The sequence below is a fragment of the Eptesicus fuscus genome, chromosome 13 (genome assembly GCF_027574615.1).
Source record: "Eptesicus fuscus isolate TK198812 chromosome 13, DD_ASM_mEF_20220401, whole genome shotgun sequence".
Lineage (NCBI taxonomy): Eukaryota > Metazoa > Chordata > Mammalia > Chiroptera > Vespertilionidae > Eptesicus > Eptesicus fuscus.
In genome coordinates, this window is record NC_072485.1 from 50,426,432 (window position 1) to 50,447,963 (window position 21,532).

The window sequence follows — 21,532 nt, forward strand, 5'->3', positions numbered from 1 at the left end:
GCCTCGCCATTGGCCAGAGGCCTCTCCAGCAGCCACACAACTGGCCAGCGGAGCGCCGAGCCGTGAGCGGATTGGCCGGGGGCAAGGGCCGAGTCCGGCTTGCTTCGGGCGCTCGGATTGGCTGGCAGGAAGAGGCAGGTATCCGGCCTCCGCGTCTCCTCCATTGGTGGGCGGGGAAAGGGGGTTGGGCACAGCGATTGGTGGGCGGGGGGCCGGGCCTGGGCCGGCGGGGAGCGGATTGGTCGGAAAGTAGGTTAGTGGTGCGACATTTAGGGAAGGCAGAAAGTAGGTCAGGGACGGAGGTGCCTGTTTACCCGCGCCGGACTCACCGCCGCTGCCGCCGCGGGATCCGAGTGGGGGCGCGGGCGCGGGCGCTCCCGGCGAGCCACGGTGAGTGTCGGGCTGGCTGCGGGCAGCGGCATGGCCCCGAGCACCCCACCGGGGGCCGTTAGCACCTTGGCAGGCGCAGCGACCCCGCCACCGCCCGGGTCGCTGCCCGGCCGCCCGGGAACCTTGCCCGACGTGCCCGCTGCCGGCCTTAAAGGGCCCGTGCCCGCTCCCTGCCCCCACCGGGGCCGTGAAGAGGCTGCGCCCCTTAAAGGCGCCGCGCCCGTCCGCCCTCATCATCCCTCACGGGAGCCGGCGCTGCTGGGTAGAAAGGGCAGAGGTGCCGCAGGCGTCCCTAAAGGGACCGGGAAAGTACCTACGTCCCCTCCGCGGGCATCGCTACCTGAAGCAGGGAGGGAGCATCTAGCTGCCTCTTAAAGGGACAGCTTCGCCTTTTGGGAGCAATGACCGACTGAAAGCGAGTCCTAGAATGTATCCCCGGGAGCTGCGTGGACCCCGGAGGGGTCTATCCTTGACGGCTGCATCCCCAAGGGCGTTGGGCGAGCGATGCCGCTTCTGCCCTTCCTCCGCCTCTCCTTCACTTCCCTTTCGGGAGCCTGCAGGGCTGGGTGGGGGCGGGGAGGGCGTCTCCTTCGAGCTTAGGGAGTCCGAGCCTGCCCGCCCCTTTGGCCCTAATCGCCGGGGCTAGCGCTGCACCCGGGAATCCCCGGTCCGAGATGGGGCCGACCCCAGCCTGCGAACTTTGTCCAGCCTGAGCCGTCTGGGTTCTGGGCAGCCCCAGTAGGAGCCCTTGTGGGTGTGCAAGCAGGTGCCCCACGGCGCGGAGATGTCGCCCGGCGTCCAGGTATGGGTGGGCCCGCCGCCGGTCTTGGAGCCCTGGAGCGCCGCGGAGGGCGCAGCGAGGCTGGCTTTAGCACCAGGTTTGACAGCTGTCAGAGGAGAAAAAGGTTCCCGCTCTTGATTGCCGGGGTGTTGACAGCCAAAAGAGCTTTCGTTTGCTCAGAGGAAGAAGTAGAATAGAAATTAATACCGACCTTATGGGGCACGAGTCAGCCACCCCAGGGGTCGGGAGAGCTGGCTGCGGGACGCACGCAGGTGCCTGCGCTCAGATATGGGAAGGGCTACACCAGCCTTTGGCGTCTGTTGTCAAGTTTATCTTGGCCGGTGGGGGCACCAGGCTGACGCCCCTCACACCACATTCCCTGTTCCCTTTTCCCTCCTTCAAGAGCTAGGGTCCTTCTCAGGCACCTAGCGTTGTTTTGGCATTTTGGTGCTTGTGATCCCTCTGCTTATATAGTTACTGCTCAAGAAGGAATTATTAGCCAAGTTTTATCGCCCAGCTCCCAGAAATAAGATTCGATATTTATGAAGAAACATTTGACTATTATATCTGTATTTCCAGGGTCTTCTTTTAAAAAAAAATCCATAAAAACTGCTGATGCATCTCATTTCCTTCAACACTTGTTTGTCATCTACCCTTCTGACATCTGCTGCTGTTCCCCCTTTAATCTATTCTTAAATGACAGCTATTATTTTAATTCTTCTGGTCCCATTGATATCAGGATCTGTCAAGTTGGGTTGGTGGAGTTTTTAATGTAATGGTTGAATCATGAGCTTAAAATAATCATTGCTTCTCCTGAGCAGTTTCAAATAATCTCATGCTCTCTGTTCTTGCAAGAAATCACTGCTGTTAAATTTGATGTTCATATCAATGAAATTCCAAAAATATTTTTAAAACAATATTAAATCTTTCAATCCATGCTGTTACTGAGTCACTTTATTGATAAGTCTTTAAAGCAGTTTGTTGAACATACTTAAAAGGCTTTAAAATGATTTTGAAATTATCTGTAGGATCTGAAGCTGAATCTGTAGAGGCATTTTGGTTTTGTTTGTAAATGTAGCCAGTAAATAATGATAATATTAATAGGTTAAAAACAGTTAAATATGTACGTTATTCCAACCCATAAAATTTTAAACGAGAGAGAGAGAAAGCAACAGGTGTGGTGGAAGAGCGCTAGCCTGAGAGTTAAAATACCATGGTTCCAGCCCAGACGTGGGCTTTCATGGCTATGCCGCTGGGGCAAGTTGCTGAACTTTTCTGTGTTCTAGTTGCCTCAGATGAAAAATAAGGCAGTTGAACGAGGTGATCTCAGAAGTTTCTTCTGCTATAAAGTTCTATGTGTCCCTAAATATTTAATACATTTGAATTCAGGTTGGTATTTTACCTGCTGAAACCCCTGGAATATCTGAGCTGAAGTCTTATTTTCATAGAAACTTAAACAGATGGTGTTTTAAAGAATCCATTTCAAATGATTTATAAATAATGACTTCTTAGTAGTTTGTCTACTATTTGCAAAAAAGGTTTGCCTTTCACAGGGAGGAAAAGGAAGTGGCCGTGCTTTCAGATTTATCCCTCCACACTGACAGTCTCTACCCAATTTATGTAATAAACGATGGACAAACAGTATAGAAAGATTTGGCTATATTAACAGATTCTGTGAGAATATGAAAAACTAAACATTTCATTTGTCTTTGACATAATGGTTGCCTTCCTTTTATGAGCTTACTTTTATTTGTGATTCCATCATCAACTTTCACTACAAGTCAGTATTAAAGAAACATTGCCCCTCACAATGTTATAATTATAGGAGGTGATTTTAGTTACTGTCATGATAAACACTTGCAGGGAAGTAAAAAAAAAAAAATCCTCTGTAGACCTTAAGGTTCAGTTAGGAGCCCAGAAATAGGCATGTTGCCCTTTTCCACAGTCCTTTCTCTCCTCATTGCCACTTTATCATGATACCCAGGAACTCCTAACTCCATCCACCCTGGCTGTTCTTTCTTTCTCCTCCATCCATCCTGGCTGTCCCTTTCTTCCTTTCTTCCCTCCCTCCCTCCCTCCCTCCCTCCCTCCCTCCCTCCCTCCCTCCCTCCCTCCCCTCCCCTCCCTTCTTCCCTTCCTCCCTCCCTCCCTGACTTAAGCTCCCTTGATATTCTTCCTTCCTGCCCATAATGTCAGGTAACCTCTTACCTCCCCTCCCTCCATCTTCTCCTCTCCTTCTAGTTCAGAAAAAGCAAGTGGATCTCTCCTCTGTTCCCTCTTCTTGGACCCTCACTTTCGGTGGGAGCCCGAGTCTGGTAGCAGGAACTAGGACTCGGGTTCAGGCTGTGTTGCCTTGGACAAGTGCTTGACGCTTCTGGCTGCAGGCAGGCTCCTTTTCTGTGGTGTAATGACAGTGCCTGCCTCATGTATCTGTATGAGGATCAAGGGAACAAGAGAGATGATGCATATAAAATGCCTGGCACACAGGAAGCTCTCCCCAATTGCCTGCTGCCACTCCTTCCCACCACTGCCAGAGTCCTCTCACCGGAATATCCTTCTGTACTGTTTTTCTTCAGTCTCTTTACCAACCCCAGAAAAACCTTTGTCTTGATTTAGGAGAGGAAGGATGGAAGACAAAGAAACAGATTTGTTATAAGCCTGCTTTCACATGTCTATGCTTGGTCCCCCTGAGTCTCCATCCCTCGCCCTCCTCTCTGCCTGGCAACCTCTCACAAGGCTGCAGACATTCACCTTCTCTACACTGTCATCTGCTCCATCCTTAGGTCCTGCCCTCTGGCTTCTCTCTCTACCACCCTTCTCTATATTTCTTCTGAAAGATCTCAAAACTTGATTGAATTCCAGGGGCCATTCTTAATCAAAAGTAATTGTTCTTTGCCCTTTTGCAGCTTTTACCCTGCCTGTCTTTCCCTCCTTGAAATCCCTTCCTTCCTGTATCTTTGGGTTATGATGCTTTTTTGTTATTGTTGTTGTTCTCTTCCTGCATACCCTCAAGATAGATGTCTATCCTGGCCTCCACTCTTCACATTATCTCCTTTGCCTAGAGTCCCATTTTTAATCCTGATCTGTCTCTCCTGCTTCAGCTGCCAGCAGGTTCACTGCACACACTCACAGCAGCCTATAGCCAGCATTGTGGCCTTGGAGTTACAGGTTGCAAACTGCTTGCAAGCACTGTCATCCTCCTGGCATCCTGGTGCTGTACCTTTTCACCCCTAAGCTGTCCTGAGACACAGTTTGGTTGGGTAGTTAATAACACAGACTTTGGAGCCAGATTTCATATCCTGTTTTTTTACCAGGTTTATGACTGTGGTCAATTTGCTTCGTTCTCTATGTCGTGGTGTCCTCATCTACAAGACTGGGATCTCTGTAGTCCCTATCTCAATGAGTTGCAGTGTGGACTAAATGAGTTAAAACATTAAAAATGCATGAAGCTATTCATGGCACATAGTAAGCACTCAGTGAATGTTAGCTGTCTGCATTGCTGCTGCTCCTTGCCTCTCCATAGCCAGCCCACCTGTCTACCAGGTTTTGCTGTGTGCACAGGACCGTCCAGTCAAACTGAAGGACTTTCCATTCCCTGGACCAGCCCTTGTCCCTTCCCAGGCCCCAACCTTCTCATGTCCAAATCCTACTCCGCTTTAAGACCCAGCTCAAATGCTTAGTGCCCCAGGAGCTATTACTTCTTTTTTTTTCTTCCTCCCCATATCTAGCAGCCGTGTGCCCCAGCCCTTGGTCTACCTGATTCTCTTAGGTACTGCTGTATTCCATGTTGTGTTGGGCTGTCTCTGGGCATATCTCACTTGGCAGGGAGTCCACCTTGGTTTTCCAAAATGACAGGCACAGCCGAAACCGGTTTGGCTCAGTGGATAGAGCATTGGCCTGCGGACTCAAGGGTCCCAGGTTCGATTCCGGTCAAGGGCATGTACCTTGGTTGCGGGCACATCCCCAGTAGGGGGTGTGCAAGAGGCAGCTGATCGATGTTTCTCTCTCATCGATGTTTCTAACTCTCTATCCCTCTCTCTTCCTCTCTTTAAAAAATCAATAAAATATATTAAAACAAAATGACAGGCACAGGGAGCCTTGTGGATATGCTTATTCCAATGAACTGTCTGGGGGAGGAGACGGGATGGGATAAAGCACTCTGGGACTAAGCAGCTGGGGAGAAGGGGACTACACCAGTGGAGAGGTGGGGGCATGAGATGAGAAATGCAACAGGGGCACAAATGGACATGGTCACGAGTAAATAAATAGTCTACATGGAAGGAAGGTTTGAGTTGGGGACTTCACCTCTGGGGAGATGGAATTGGATAAGCTTTAGTCATCTTTGTTTCGGGGGAATGTTGAGTGCTGACATTTGATGGCAAATGATTTTTATGTTAGTACATGCTGTTCTTTTAAGTAGTATAAATTCTTGTTTATCCAGCCTGGTTAGAGAAGGGGTTGGATGGTCTGCCTAATTTAATATTCTGGTTAATACTCTACCCATTGGATTTTGTACATATACTGAGTAAAACATTTACATGTTTTCAAAAGGCAAGAGAAATCTTATGGAGCTAACTGCCTCTAGCTGCTAACCACTAATTTGAAATGTGTGACCTAAGCAAATTAGTTAGTGTCTTTGAGTCTGATTTATCTCATCTGCAAAATAGGAATAATAATAATGATGGTAATAGCAGCTAACATTTATTGAACACTCTGTTATCTATGTTTATTAACTTGCTTAATCCTCATAACAACTACATGAGGTAGGTGTGATGATTATCCTCACTTATCCACAGTGTGGTGGTTTTGTAAACTGCTCAAGGTCACTCAGCTGGGGTGGGGTGGAGCAGGATTTTTTCGTGGGGACTCCAGAGTCTGCTCTCTAACCACTGCAGCAGATGTCTCCTGGGAGGAACCACTGAATTAGATCCTGTACTCGAGGCTCTCAGCACCATGCCAGTAGCCTACTAGGCCTACAACAATTGGTGACCAATCTTATTGTTGACAAATGGGGTATGCACCTCCTTTTAAGCAGGACTGAGGTCCTTGGTAGCGGGACGCAAAGGGTGCATGTTTGGCTACTACCCTAATAGCAGTTACAAGGGCTCCTGAGCATTATTCTCACTCATATCCTGTTGTGCATTTCTGTCTCTCTTGCTTATTCCTGCCCTTCTGCAGCATTGCTCTTACACAGGCCTTGTGTGGCTCAGCCAGCCCCTCCCCAGACAGCTTCTTGTGTGAGATGAACCTCTGAACAGAACTCATTACCACCTACCCCCAACCTCTCCCCAACCCCTCCCTCCTTCCCCCCCCCCCCCCCCCCCGCTCCAGTCCCCATCATAGCCATCTGCAGATCTCTTCACTGGGGCAGAGACCTTTTCCAAGTCTCTCACCTTCCTCCTCCTCTCCCCAGCTCCTTACCCTAAAGACAGACATTTGCAGCCTTGGGCTGTGTGTGTGTGTGTGTGTGTGAATTTTTTTTAATGCCAGTTGTTCCCCAAATACATTTATATAGTAAGGGAAATACTGTTTTATGTCAAGAACCTGTTACATAAAAATATGTTATATAATGTTAAAATATATACTGCACAGGGAAATTAGATACTACTTTTTTTCAATTAATAAAAAAAGGTAAACACAAGCTATACTGGATATAATTAATCTCGGATTTGGAGGCGTGGAAAGACAAGCTCTTCCCTCACAGCTATCTCTGTTATCCTCCTTGAGTGCTCTGAGTGTAGGATGTATGGGAAGTTGACCTGAATCTGCCATGGAATCTATTGTGACATAGTCTGGAAATCGTCTGTTTTTAAAGAGGAAAATGCCTTGACATCTTGCTCACTAACATCTTTCATGTCTAAGCAGAAGGAAGCTCTTTTTGTCCCACCTACTTAGACCATTCAGGTAATGGTCTAAACATGTATTAATCAGTTTTTTGCTTTACCCTCTACATCCTTCAATTTTTCCCGCACGATATGGCCAACTTTGCCTTCCAAGAACAGCCCTGTTGCCAGCGGCATGTGGTTGACTACCCTGTGTCCAGTCCTTCCGTCTGATCCTGTTTCTCACCCCCCTTCTCCTCCCCCTGCTGCCATTCCCAGAAGGAGCCTAGTGCCTGAAGTTCAATTTTGCTTGTTTCTGCCCTGCCCTGGCTGGGCCACCCCATGATATACTCTCTGTTGCTATATGTCTTTATTCATATCACTTTGTTGACCTGAGAGGTTCTCTTCTTTGCCTTTGCCTGCCTTGAGTCTCTCACTTCTTTGGAAGCCTCTTCTGATGATATATCTCTCTATCTCTCCTTTTGATTGCCAGCCATTCATTGGTACTTCATATTTAGAAAGTTATCATATTATATCTAATCAGGATGGCCAGTTCTCTCATTTTTAAATAGTTTCATGAATTATCTTGTCCTCACTTCCCACTCTCCAACTCTACTCATTTACTCATTCAGTGACGTTTATTGGATGCATATACAGCAATGAATAAAACAGAGTTCCAGTAAGAGGAGACAGACAATAAACAGTTAAACATGTTAACTCCTGGCAGTGATAGATGCTAGGAAAGCAATCAAATAGAGTACAACAATAGCGATGATGAATGGTAGGAAGGAGGTTGCTTTAGTTGTGTCTTCCAGGGAGGCCATTCTGAAGAGGTAACATATGAGCTCAGCTGCAGGAAGATCTGAGGGAAAGTATCCCAGGAAGAGGGAACAACAAGTGCAAAGGCCCTAAGGTTAGAGGTATCTTGATTGTTTTTGAGGAAAAAGCCCAGGTAACTGGGTTATGAGTTTTTTACGTACAGATGTTTTATCCTCCCTGTAGCCCAGTGCTAAAAAGGCCCTGTAAACACTTGCATACAGAATTAGAGCATTTGCCCTTGGTTATATATTGTATAAATAGCAGTTTACTGTACTCTGCTCAGAACTTTTACTAAAACATATTACATGTAAGTAAATTAAGGGTTTGAAAGGCTTTCTCATAAATGTACCCTTAGCATGAATCACCAACTATTACTGTTTTAAGTCTGTTTAGTGTAGAGCTTCAGACCTCAGAATTGTTTCACATGCACAACCATCTTAAAAACAGGTTTTGTTCCAACAGTTCATTTGTAAGGCAGTTGATGGAAATTTAGGATAAGTTTTTCTATAGAAAAAAAAAATGAACTAAATGGTGGTTTAGTTCCCAGTCAAGCCCACAAAAGCCATTTAGTGCTGCCTGTAGCTGAAACCATACTGTTTAGTACTAAAGCGTTACCAGAACTAATTAAGCCTTCTGAAGCTAGACCCCTCATCTACATAGCATTATAGGTCATTTACTTTTAGAATTAATGAGACCCATTTTCCTTTGTCACATCTCCTACTATTTCTTCAGTCTGTCAGAAAGTTTTATAAAAGAGATTTTTACCTTTGTGCCTTTAAGATTTTGTTTCATGTGTAATAAATGAGACAGTGGTGTGGAGAGCAGGGAAAGCCCTGAACTGGGAGTTGGGAGAGGCCCAGGCTCCAGTCTTGGCCAAGCCATTGACTTACTGAGTTACTTTGAGTAAGTTGCCCTCATTGAACTTTGTGTTTTTTTGTTTATTTGTTTTTTAAAATAAATCTTTATAATTCAGATTATTACAATTGTTCCTCTTTTTTCCCCCCATAGATCCCCTCCACCCGGTTCCCACCCCACCCTCTGCCCTTACCCCCACCCGCCACTGTCCTCATCCATAGGTGTACGATTTTTGTCCAGTCTCTTCCAGCACCTCCCACACCCCTTTCCCCCGAGAATTGTCAGTCCACTCCCTTTCTATGCCCCTGATTCTATTATATTCACCAGTTTATTCTGTTCATCAGATTTTTAATTTACTTGATTTTTAGATTCACTTGTTGATAGATAATGTATTTGTTGTTCATAATTTTTATCTTTACTTTTTTCTTCTTCTTCCTCTTCCTAAAGAATACCTTTCAGCATTTCATATAATAATGGTTTGGCGGTGATGAACTCCTTTAGCTTTTTCTTATCTGTGAAGCTCTTTATCTGACCTTCAATTCTGAATGATAGCTTTGCTGGGTAGAGTACTCTTGGTTGTAGGTTCTTGCTATTCATCACTTTGAATATTTCTTGGCACTCCCGTCTGGCCTGCATAGTTTCTGTTGAGAAATCAGCTGACAATCGTATGGGTGCTTCCTTGTAGGTAACTAACTGTTTTTCTCTTGCTGCTTTTAATATTCTCTCTTTGTCTTTTGCTCTTGGCATTTTAATTATGATGTGTCTTGGTGTGGTCCTCTTTGGATTCCTTTTGTTTGGGGTTCTGTGCACTTCCTGGACTTGTAAGTCTATTTCTTTCACCAGTGGGGGAAGTTTTCTGTCATTATTTCTTCAAATAGGTTTTCAGTATCTTGCTCTCTCTCTTCTTCTGGCACCCCCATAATTCGGATGTTGGTACTCTTGAGGTTGTCCCAGAGGCTCCTTACACTATCTTCAAATTTTTGGATTCTTTTTTCTTTTTTCTCTTTCAATTGAGTGTTTTTGCTTCTTTGTATTTCAAATCTTTGACTTGATTCTTGTGATCCTCTAGTCTGCTGTTGGATCTCTGTATATTATTTTTTATTTCAGTCAGTGTATGCTTAATTTCTAGTTGGTCTTTATTCATATCCTCGAGGGTCTCACTAAATTTATTGGCCTTTTCTAGAAAATTCTTGAAAAACCTTATAACCTTGGTTTTGAACTCTATATCCAGTGGATTGCTTTCCTCCATTTCTTTAATTTGTGACCTGTTTCTTTGTCTCTGCATTTTGGCTGCTTCCCTGAGTTGATAGAGTGGCTTTGTGTGCTAGGTGTTTTATAGGGCACAGTGGCTCAGCCTCCCCAGTTACCTGAGGTGGACACTCTTGGTGCACCCCTTTGTGGGCTGTGTGCACTGTCTTGTTGTAGTTAAGCCTCGATTGTTGTTGGTATCACTGGGAGGAATTGACCTCCAGGCCACTTGGCTGTGAGGATCAGCTGGGAGAACTTCTGTGCTGGAGACACCCTTATGAGGCAAGACTTGCTTCAGTGGGGCTTTGGTGCTCACTGAGTCTGCCCCCTGAGTGTGTCCCTTATGGATCTGAGGAGTTGTAATCTGGATGGTCCTGCTCTGACCCCTGGGTACACTGGCTCTTGGATCTCCAAGGAGGTGCTAATTTAGCCTCTGCCTGAGGCCACCCAGCAGGAGCTACAGAGAGATCTGCAGATTCCTCTTCTTTGTTTGGGTTTTGGAGGTACCCAGATGAGGCCCCGCTGTGAAGCAATGCAAGCTGCTGGGGGGCCTTGGGCCTTCTTTTGGATGTTCTGGGTCTCACTAACTCAGCTGCAGTTTGTTAGGTCAAAGGACCAGGCCATTCATATGCAAAAGCCTCTGCACACAGCTGGGGTGGGGCGGAGTCTCGGGGCGGAGTCTCAGGGCAGAGCAAACAGCAAAGGCTTCCCATCAGCCCTGCCCTAAGAGGCCCCCGGTTCTCAGTGTCCCTTGGTAATCGCTGCAAGCACCTCTGAGAGAAAGCCACCCTCAAGTTCAGTCCAGTTTCTCCCCATATGAGTCTGGGTCCCCAGAGTCTCGCCTGGAACTGGAGTTCAGAGCAGTCGGGAGCTTGTGTCTCCCTGTGGATTGAAAAAGCCAGTCACGTGCTCAGTTGCCAGCCCTCTCCATGTGCCTCTGCACCTCTACCTTTACTTCCGCAGCTCCTCTGAGTCTCAGTGTGCTTTTCTCTTTCCTTCTAGTTGTAGAATTTCCACTCAGCCAGCCTTCCTGTGGTTCTGGATAATGTCCGTTTTGTCTCTTAGTTGGAGTTTTGAAGTTGTGCGAGGCAGCAGTTCAGGTGTTTACCTATGCCGCCATGTTGGTTTCTCCCTTACCTTGTGCTCACCCTCATTGAACTTTGATTTCTCAGGTCCTTGTTGGCTATGAAATCTTGTTTTCTCACTGTGACAGGAAAATGTGTGTGTGTGTGTGTGTGTGTGTGTGTGTGTAATTATTATTATTTAAACCTACCTTCAGATGGCTACCTCAAATTTCTTTTTGACGAAGTAGATCACACAAAAATGAGGAACTCAAGAAGTTCCCATGCATAGTGTTCAACAGTTACGTATTCAACATGAACCTTGATTTTGATCTGCTATCTTTTTTGATGAATTGAAAGAATTTTTTTCCTAGAACTTTTGGTCCAGATAAGATTCCTCTGTTCTTGACCAACTTATCTTCCATGTAATTGTGTAAATCGTTTTTCTTTTTAACTCTTAAGTATAAAAATGGTGACTATGGTTTGTTGCTTATGAAATATACTTATAAATGCCCTTAGGGAATGAAATGAGTTTGCAGGAGAGAGCAGAGCTGAAAGAGTGTGGGATCAAAACATTTTTAAATGTTAAATGCAAAGCTATTTTCAGTATCCTGCTGGAAGAAAAAAAATTTTTTTTTCAAGGCTTTAGAGGATACAAGAGGTTTCTGCTCCAAAGGAGGAAAGAGCCTCAGATTTTGCTGTGGGAGAACTACCTAACTACCAACTACCAGCCCTGCCTCTTTCCCCACCTCTGAGTTTTGTTTTGTGTTTTGTTTTGTTTGTTTGGTTGGGTTTTTTGGGTTTTGGGTTGTTTGGTGTTTTTTTTTTTGTTTTGTTTTGTTTTTGCATCAAGTGCCATATTTGCTATCTGGGAAGTTTGATATTTAAATAATGACAGAGGCAGAGCTCAGCTAGGGTGTTAGGAAATTAGAGTTTAAGTGACTTAGGATGCCGAATGCTATGCTGTGAACTTCCCCATTAGATTCTAGACTGAGGGACGCCTCATTGGGAGTGACAGAACACTTTTAACACTGCCTCTGGTCAGTTGAGAATGGTACTTTACATTTTTTCTTTTTTCTTTGCTTGAAGGCAAAGCAAGGAGTTGGTGCAAAAAGTTGTTGCTCTGTGGGTTTCACTTTGGAACTTAAAGGTGGCATTACAACTAGTCTTCCTCCTTAGATTCTGGAATATGTGCAGTTATTTTGTCCATATATTTGCTGTATCCCCAGCAAGTAAGACAGTGGCTGTGCAGCGTAGTCACTTAATAAACAGTGGTTGAATGAGTGAATTCAGCTGGGAGAAACCTCAACTCTTTCCCTTTCTGATAGTGCAGACTTGTGAGCTTGGTCTTACAAGGGACCTTGTAAGGTCACAATTTCCTTTTGACATTTTATTCTTCAGGTTGGCCATATATCAGTATCTTTTATTGATTATCAGGAATTAACTGGCAGTGGTTGTCCCTGCCCTACTGATGTTCATCATTCTGTTATCTTGACTTGGCTTCAAAGTACATCAAATTAATAGCTGAGCCACATCAACTCAAAGAAAACTTGTGTATTTGTTTGGGCATAGTACTACACATTTATTTGTTCAGTCGACAAATATCTGAAGGGCTATATACCAGGCACCATGCTAGACCCAGAGGAAGAGCAGAAATGATTGTTGTGGTCAAAGAGCCTGCAATTTCACCTACTGGTATAAGATAACCCCAGGCCATGTATAATGCCAATATAGTGGTCTAGATCTAGACTACCTATAAATGCTATAGAGGTTTAGAAATGAGAAAGAGCTTTGTGAGGAGGAAGAGGCTTCATGGAGGTGACCAGTTTTAAACCTGACCTTTAAGGATGGGTAGGCTTTAGATTCACACACAAGGAAAGCACAGGTATTTCAGGGACGGATGGGTGGCAACATAGCACAAGGATGGGTGGCAATAAAAGCACAGAGATAGGAATGACCAGTTTGTGTTCAGGGACATAGATTTACTTGGAATGAAGGGTTCACAAATAATGTGGAAACTTAAGTTTGGAAGATCATTCAGGAAACATGTCATTTCAGATTACAATAATTGCTAATATAGGGAGTTTTTATAATGCTCTTAGCATTTCACATGTGTTATTTAATCTAATTACTACAAAACCCCACAAAGTAGGTCTTATTATTAGCTTCATTTTAGAGATGAGCAAATTGAGGCACAGAGAGATCCAATAACCTGCATAAGGGCACATCGCTGGTAAGCGGTAGACTCAGGTGTAAAAACCAGGCCCCAGAGGACTCTGTTGTCTCCTAATGTCCTCCAAATGCAGGATTTGGGTTTGGTTGGGGTGGTTTTAGAGTCATGCACTGGAAGTGGACAAGACTCTGTTGAACCCACTCCTTCAGATTGCAGATGAAGAAACTCAGCGAGGTAATGGCAGGTCAAAGTTTGTTTGCTTAGTGAGGTAGAGACTGGTAGGCAGTGGAGAACCACTGAATTTGTTTTATTATGATTGTGATGCTAGTGGCATGAAATAATTCTCCTTAGAGCATTAGTCCAGTGTGAGTGTTTCTGTTGGATTGGAGCAAAGAGGGATTCACTGATAGGAGGCTGCTAACTGAATGCAGACAGAGGGTGAGAGGAAACCAGAGCTGGGAATTAATTGTCAATTATGTTAATTGGCATGGCTGTTTTCAGTCACCCTTTAGATTTTTAGAGTGCGGGAACATCTGCCTGTGTGAGTGGCTTTCAAGTATGTGAATCTGCACTGAACTGTGACTGTGATACCTTGGTTAATGAATTCTCCAGAAGCAAAGCACCAGCCATTTTGAAAGTTGAATGTTTAAAAACAAATATCCACACTTTCTGGAATGAGCACTGAATTGAGAACCAGATAATCTGCATTCTAGGTTGCTTCCACTACTTAAGCAACAGATAGTCTAAGCCAATTCTCTAAATACCTCAGACTGGTTGATTCCTTATTTGTGGAACAGGTATAACAATTCTTGTCCAGCCCCTTACAATGTGGTTCTGATGCTGGAGTGAGATAAGGAAAGATTTTGAAAGCTGGAAAGTTGTTCCGTGGTTGTAGGGAGCAGCTTTCTGGATTTAACAAGGCATACTGGCCTTACAGGGATAGCTTGGAGGGCGCAGAAGGAAGTTGCCCTCCTCCTGGGCTTGTTAGGGATGTGGCGCTGTCCACCAGGTGGGTGCTGACAGACCTCATTTTGTTGAGTAGGGCCATATTTTAAGGGTGACATTACATTTCACCTTTAGATATGAGGAGCCACAGCCTGAGCATGGATGGAAAAGTTAGATGCAGACATCCAAGTTGATGTGTTCTCTGCACATACCTCTCAGGATAGTGATGCTCTGCTGTGAATCAGAAAAACTAATGTCAAGATCTAGCCAGCTAGCCAGTGGGGCATTCTTGGATGTCTTACCTATCCTGGGGTATAAGGCAGAAGTCCAGAAAAACCTTGATTAGCTTGATGGATTAATAGGTGATCCAGTAGGCTGTCCAGGTAATATTTGACTGCAAAGTCTGTACCAAAGTCTTGACATGAAGGATGGAAGATTTGCCAAATCCGAATTTTTGTTAGTATCACATGATGTATCTATTATTATTATTATTAATAATGTTATTAATAACAGCACCTAACCTTCAAGTATTTACCATCTTCCAAGTACTGTGCTAAGTGCTTACAGGCCCTTTCCCATTTAATCTTCACCATAGTCCTAGGGGTAGGCGCCGTCAGTCCCACTTTCTAGAGGTGCCTCAGATGACAAGTGGAGAAGCTGTGATTCAAACCCAGGACAATCTCCTGAGCCTACACTCCTTTAATAGCATCAATATTCTTCCCTTTTCCTTCTTCTTTCCTGCTTCCTGTCTCTGATTTGGGGGTTTCTGACAGGGCAGTGGGTCTTTGGGAGGCATTTTGATTGATAGACATGTCACCACACAGTGGTCTCTGCTCACTGCAGCTCTCCCTTCTTCGCAGCCATGGCTGACATCTAGCAGCTCTCGCTGGCTACTCTGTGGCTCACGAGCAATGGATGCCAACAACTAATGCAGCAGATTGAATACTCTTGTCAGCTAATATACATGGGGGATTGTAAAGAGAGAAAAAGAAGACAGCAAAAGAAATTGCTCTGGGTAGTTTTGCAAAAAGTGGTTGGGTAGCTTGCAGTCTCCTCAGTTTTTATGTTAACGCTTGTCAAAAATCTCCCCACAAAAGCCTTTCCAAATGTCACAATCCCCGTGACACCATTTACCTCTGTGTGATTTACAGAGCACTTTTACTGCACTGTCTTGTTTAGTCTTCACCACAACCCTATGACAAGAGGTGAAATAAAGATAAGAGTTTAAGCTATTTTTCAGGGTCCCAAAGCCAGTCAGTGGCAGAACCAGGACTTAACTCTGTTTTTCTGAGTTTAACTTCTTTCTTCCCAAGTTCCTCTCTGCTTTCTTTATTAAAGATGTTGTCAAATGTTATGATTTACTGTATTTAGAAGTCATCATTAAAGTGAAGTATTTTTTGCTGCACACTATTACCAAATCAGAATTACTGATTCAGAATAAATAAAAGGTCATGTGATTGGTTGTTGTGTTGGGTTTAATTGCTTTGCACCTGCTTTCTATGGCTCAGACTATACATAGATCCTTTGTGGTATATTATTGGGTCAACAGCCCTTCTAGCTTTAAAAGTCCCAAAGCTTTAATAGATAGTAAAACACAAGTTTACATAATTTGTTTTAAAAGTTGACCATGGAGTTCTTGGTTAGGAACACAAGCTCCTATTATCACATTGTTTCCATGGCAAAATTGGCCGTGGCTCACATCGTGTCAGCTCTCAGTGCCTTTTCTAGGAATGGAGAGAGCTGCTGAAGGAGAAGTGACTGGTCATGCTTATTACTCGGAGCTCTTTCCCTCTTGTCACTGCAGGAGGCTGATTTGCTTTTCTGGGCCCTCTCAATTTTCCTGTGTCCCAAACATAAATCATCTTTGAGGTCCTGGTTTCATTTTTTAAAAAGTTTTCCATGAAATAATCCTTAATGGAACCCTTTCTTATATGGTTTTTAATATCCCCTTTAAAATATGTCATTGGTGCCTGGCCAGTGTGCACCAAAAGGTTGCTGGTTCTATTCCTGGTCAGGGCATATGCCCGGGTTACAGGCTCAATCTCCAGTCAGGGGCGTGCAGGAGGCAGCCGATAGATGTTGATGTTTTTCTCTCATTGATGTTTCTCTCTCTCTCTCTCTCCCTCTCCCTCTCCATCTCCTTCTCTCTCCCTCCCTCCCTCTCTCTCTAAAAATATCAATAAAAACATCTTTTAGGAAAAAAATTAATGATGTCATTGGTGACAAAGGGCTTTACTAGGAGAATGAAGAATTGGTCTCACTTAAGCTTCTTGTATTACTTGGGACACAGAGCAAATTCTGTATTATAGAGACACATAGACACAATGGTTGAAACCAGGTGGAAGCTCATTTCCCTCTCATGTACCAATCTAGAGTAGATAGTGGTCCAGGTCATCTGTCTTCAGTATTTGGCTTCCACATGGTGGTTGAAAGTGGAAGCTTTGTTTTTTACCATTTCCCAGAGGAAAGATCAGGGGGCACACAAGCAGTCATTTTAAGGTCTAGACCTGGAAATAGTATATTCTTTTATCCCAGTGACCAGAACCTAGTCATATGGCTACATTTACCTGCAAAGGAGGCTAGGAGATAAATGTAGTTGAGAGGCCATGAGTTCAGCAAAATCTGTGTTTTCAAAGGATGAAGAGGAGATGGAACATTGTGGGAAATGAGCAGTCTGCTACATCATGGTACCAATGGGAGGGAGTAAGTAAAGTTTGAAGTTGGTGCCTGGATAGCTGGGGAAATACGAGTCTAGGGTTAGAATCTAGGCAGGCACACAGAAATCAGGGCATCTGCAGCCATATAGAGGTCAGGGCAGTTCATTGCTCAGAAGCTAGGCAGCCAGGTAGAACCCAGGTGCTAGAGGGGATGAGAATAATCCATAAGACTTCAGTTATTAATAAGAGGAAATTCACCAGTGTGAGTGGTACAGTCAAAGAGCACTGGACTAGGAATCAGAAGACCTAAGGTTTGAGTCCAGCCCTTCCACTGAATAGCCTGGGACGAAACTCCAATGACCAGTTGCTTTCTCATCTAGGATATGGGAATAATGGTGATCGCCTTTCCTGTCTCCCAGGCTTAATGTGAGGGTAATGGATGGGGAAGTGTTGTGCAAACTGCAGCCCCATGGAAATGGGCATAGCATCTGTGTTACTCACCTTTGTGTCACCAGCACCCAGCCCAATGCCTGGCATGGACATAGTTATTGAATGAAGTGTGAAATATTGTGAGAGGTGAGGAAAGTGCATTGTGGTGAGGAGATCTTGATCTCAGACAGTTATCTCTGCTAGGCAGAAAGGTTTTTCTGCTCTCCACTGGCCAAGGCCTTGGGCTCACATGTAAAACCCCACCAGGGTGTGGGCAGACACCAGGACAACTCCTGACTGGGTGGCATATGACATATAATTTGTCCTTGGAAAGACCATTTGCTGACACCACAGTTTAGGTGACAGAGTACAACAAAACTGGCAGTAGGACTTTCATTTGTATGTGATGGTCCATGAATGTGAACTGATCATTTTTAAATGGTTTGCTCCACTCAAAGACTGGAAGATGAAATCTACCCAAGGCCACCAAAACTTTATTTCTTGCTTCAAAATAATCAGGTGCAGTTATAAAATTCTGTTGATTTGGGGAAAATGTGTGGCTTATTCAAAGTAAGTATTTGTTAAAACTAATGATAGAAGTAAGAGGATACAAAGATGAGCCTAATGTTTCTGGTTTAAGGGCTATTTCTGTTCTAGCAATAGGATTTTTTGTCTTTTGCTGGGAAAATGGGGGTTCAGTGGAATAATCAGGATTTTTAAACTTCATGAAGGGTTTATTTTATTCATTTTGTTACTTAATTTGTTTATTCTCTATGGGTGAACTTCTTTCTCAGGACTCATTGGAGCATTTTTAAATGGATTTCACTGGGCAAAAGCAGGAATTGAAATTATATTCACAGTATGCACTCGGCTCTATTAAACTCTCAGGCATAGAAGGAGGGAAAGGCACCAAAATGTTAATAGTGGTTCTCATCTCGTGCAATTGGAGGAGATTTTTATTCTCATGTTCTTCTCTGTGGTTTCTTATTTTTCAACAATGAGCATGTATTATTTTTGTAATCATAGAAATTCAGTTAAAAATTAGTCCCACAAATTAGTACTCTCTAGCCAAAGCAAGAATCTTTATTTTTAGCAACCTGGCCTGGGCTATAAACCCTCAAGTTAACTCAGACCTATCCTCATTATTTTATGGCGGAGCATTAAGGAACTTGTTATAAAAAAGATGTTTTCCTTCTGGAAATCAACATAGAGAGCTAAGGGTTTATGATGTATGAGTAACTCCTCCTAAAAGTTGACTAGCTTTTATCACAGTCACTTAAGGAAATGAACTTTTCAGGTTTCCTACTCACTGTGTGACTGTCTCTTTCCTTCAGCCTATACTCCTGTGTCCTGGGGCACCCCTGACTCTGTTATCCTGGGATTGTGTGACCCTGTCCTTCGTTCTCTCAGGCCCCTTCCATTTCTAGTGTTCTCAGTTTACATCCCCTCCATCTGCTCATGAATTGATAGATTTGGTTGTGACTTCTTCCCCCCAACATTTTTATAAACTGAAGAGAGCTCATTGTTGTTTCCCTGCAACAGCTTATCCTTGCTCCTTGTCATTGCTCATGTGAGTAGCCTCAGCAGTGCTCCCTGGGATGCAGTGAACAGCTGCGCTCAGGAGTGCAGGGAAGGAGCAAGGGCCCTGAGCTGGCTGAAAACCTTGGGGAAGGCACTGGCCATCCTTCCAGCACTTGGCCCATACCTAGCAGGGCAGGCTCAGGCATGGCTCTTGGAAATGACTGCTTGGTACTTGACGTCAGGCAGCCCCTGAACCATGTATTCATCTGTTGAGATCCTGCAGAGTGGCAGCCACTATTCTGAATACTGGATGGGCACAGTGATGGGCAAGGCAGACCTGACCTCTGCTCTCAGGCTTATAATCACAGATTGTAAAAATGGCCCCTAGGGTGGTTCCATGTGCCCATTTGTAGTGGAGCAGGAGAGTCAGAGCTGGGACGATTCCAAGGTGTGGCTCCTTGTGTGTCCCCAGTGCTTTCTGTTGAGGAGGGTAAAACCAAAAGAGACTTCTTGGTAAAGCTGAGCTGCTTCTCCCATTCAGTCAGCCTGGACCCAGCCAGGGCCTGCAGGAGAAAGCAGAGCTGAGCTCTGGGCTGGTTCTCTTGGTCACTCTACCTGCCCATCTCTGGACTGCCTCAGGAGCATGTCCATCTTTCTGAAGAGTGACGAGCCAGTTTGCACATAGGGGTCCAGATTTGTGCATGCTGCAACTTTGTCTGAAGGCAAGCTTGTATTTTCTCCCTTACTTTCAACTTTTAATGAGGACCGGCCTGTTGGTGTCCTCCAGTGGAATATTGGGCTGTTACCTTCAGGAAACTAGTTTCAATTAACGCCTCCCTGCCTCCTCATCACCAAGCCACCCCCAGCCCTTTTCCTGGTGGCCCAGAGTCTGGCATGTATTTATACTATTTTTCTGTGCTATTGCCCTTTCTGGAACTTGCTGACTAACTCTCATAGGTCTTTATGCATCACTGTCTGCTTGGCTTCTCAGAAAAGCCTGGAATTGGGCAAATGTGAGTGACTTCCCTGAGCATCCTTGCTGAGTCTCCTTTTTATTAAACGTCTCTGTGAGACCTAGGACTTGGCCATCCGTCCTGCTCTTTGTGTCTCCTCTTTCTTAAAACCAGGACAAATAGGACCCTTACCCCCATGGAGACTCAGCACCCTTTCTCCTACAGACATTAAAGATTGCTTTTCTGGCCCTTCTCCTCCCACCTTCCTGTTTAGAGAACAAAGCCTTAAAAGCTTGCGTGGCACCAGTTTGGTGCAGTATGGAAAACTTCAAGTTATCTGCCCCCTGCAGGGGTCTGGGGACTCAACTTGGCTTCTACAGCTCCCCACCCATGAACAGTGGCATTTAACCAGAAAACAGCTCATTCATACAGTGATCATTTAACACTCCTACCAGGGCCCACTAGGAAGGCTTTGTTACTAAATTTTCTCTGGTGGGTGTTGGGGGAAGCTTGTTACTATTCCCATTCTTTTGGTTTTATTACCATTTCTTTTAGAAATATATCTGCAGCCCTGGCCAGTATTCTCAGTGGCTAAAGCGTCAGCCCGAGAACCAAAGGGTCACGTGTTCGATTCCCAGTCAAGGGCACCAATCCCCTTGAGCCCCAATCTCTTATCTATGAAAGAGTGATCATTGAACCTACCTCAGGGGATTCTGAGTGTAGCACAGTATATAGTTGAGTGTGATTATTACAGTAGCCTCTGAAGTGGTCTCCTGCTTCCAACCTTGCCCTACTACCGTGTGTTCTCTGCCCAGTGAGCCCATGAAGAAGGGGTCAGATCAGGGCATGCCTGTGGCTTAGAACCCTCTAGACAGTAGCTTCCTGTCTTACTCAGAGGAAAAGCCAAACCCTCAGCATGGTCCACAAAGCTTTTCTGATTCTTCTCTGACCTCGTCCGCCCCAAGGCCTGGGGTATGGTTAAGTAGGCCTGGTCCTGCATAGCACCCTGCGGTGCATGTGAGTGGTGCCCGCCTGGGCTATTAGTGCACAGCTTGTGTGGCTGTATACACTGATCCTGCCTGCCCTTCTCCTGCTCCAGCCATCAGAATCCTAGCTGTGCTTCAAACATACCAGGCATGCTTCCTGTTCAAGCTCTTTCTCTGACTGCCCCTCTGCCACCAATGCTCTTCCCCAAGGTGTCTGTCTGCCTGGCTTGTTCACTCTCACCTTCAGCTCCTCACTCAAACGTCACCCTGTTTAAAGTTGTACCACCTAGCCCACTGTCCCACAGATGTTCACTATTTCCCTTTTCTGCTTTATCTTTTTCTCTTAGAACTTACCACCATCTAACATATTCTACAGTTTACTTAGCTATTTGGTTTATTGTCTATCATTTCTCAATAGAACCAAGTTCTGAGGGCAGAGTCTAGTGTTTATTTTGATCACTGCTCCATCCCCAGTGCCTAAAACAGTGCCTGACAACTAGTAGGGGCTCAATCATGAAGAGTAATTGAATTTGCAATCAAGCAAGTGAAGTGTTTGGTACAGTGCTTAGCACACAGTAAGCACCCAATAAATGCTGGCTGCCCTTATTTTTATTGTTGTTGAGTACCCTGCAGGGACCAGCTCCGCTTTGGCTTTCTCTGTACCCTTTCTCAGCCCCTTCTCTGGTTGCGTGGAACCATGCTGCCTCAGTTCCTTGCTGCTCTTCCCTCTGCTCTTCCCTTGCTGCTCTTCCCTTCTTTCTCAGTGTGGCATTTATCACACTGCGTTAGTGGGGATTATTTCACTCTTTTCTCTGCTTGAGTCCGAATTTTTGCAGGGCAAAGATTGGCTTGTTCGGATTTGTGTCTTAAGTGCCCTGTGCCTTCTGTTCAG

General features: G+C 44.9%; 1 protein-coding gene across 2 annotated transcripts in view; it reads left to right on the plus strand.

The window, feature by feature from the left end:
* Positions 1-279: 279 nt before the first annotated feature.
* BMAL1 (basic helix-loop-helix ARNT like 1) overlaps positions 280-21,532 on the plus strand; it is a 104,569-nt gene continuing 83,316 nt past the window's right edge. For both annotated transcript variants that reach the window (XM_028159815.2, XM_054725297.1), the window contains exon 1: positions 280-390. The gene's annotated coding sequence lies outside the window, so the exon portion shown is untranslated. The remainder of the gene's footprint in view (positions 391-21,532) is intronic.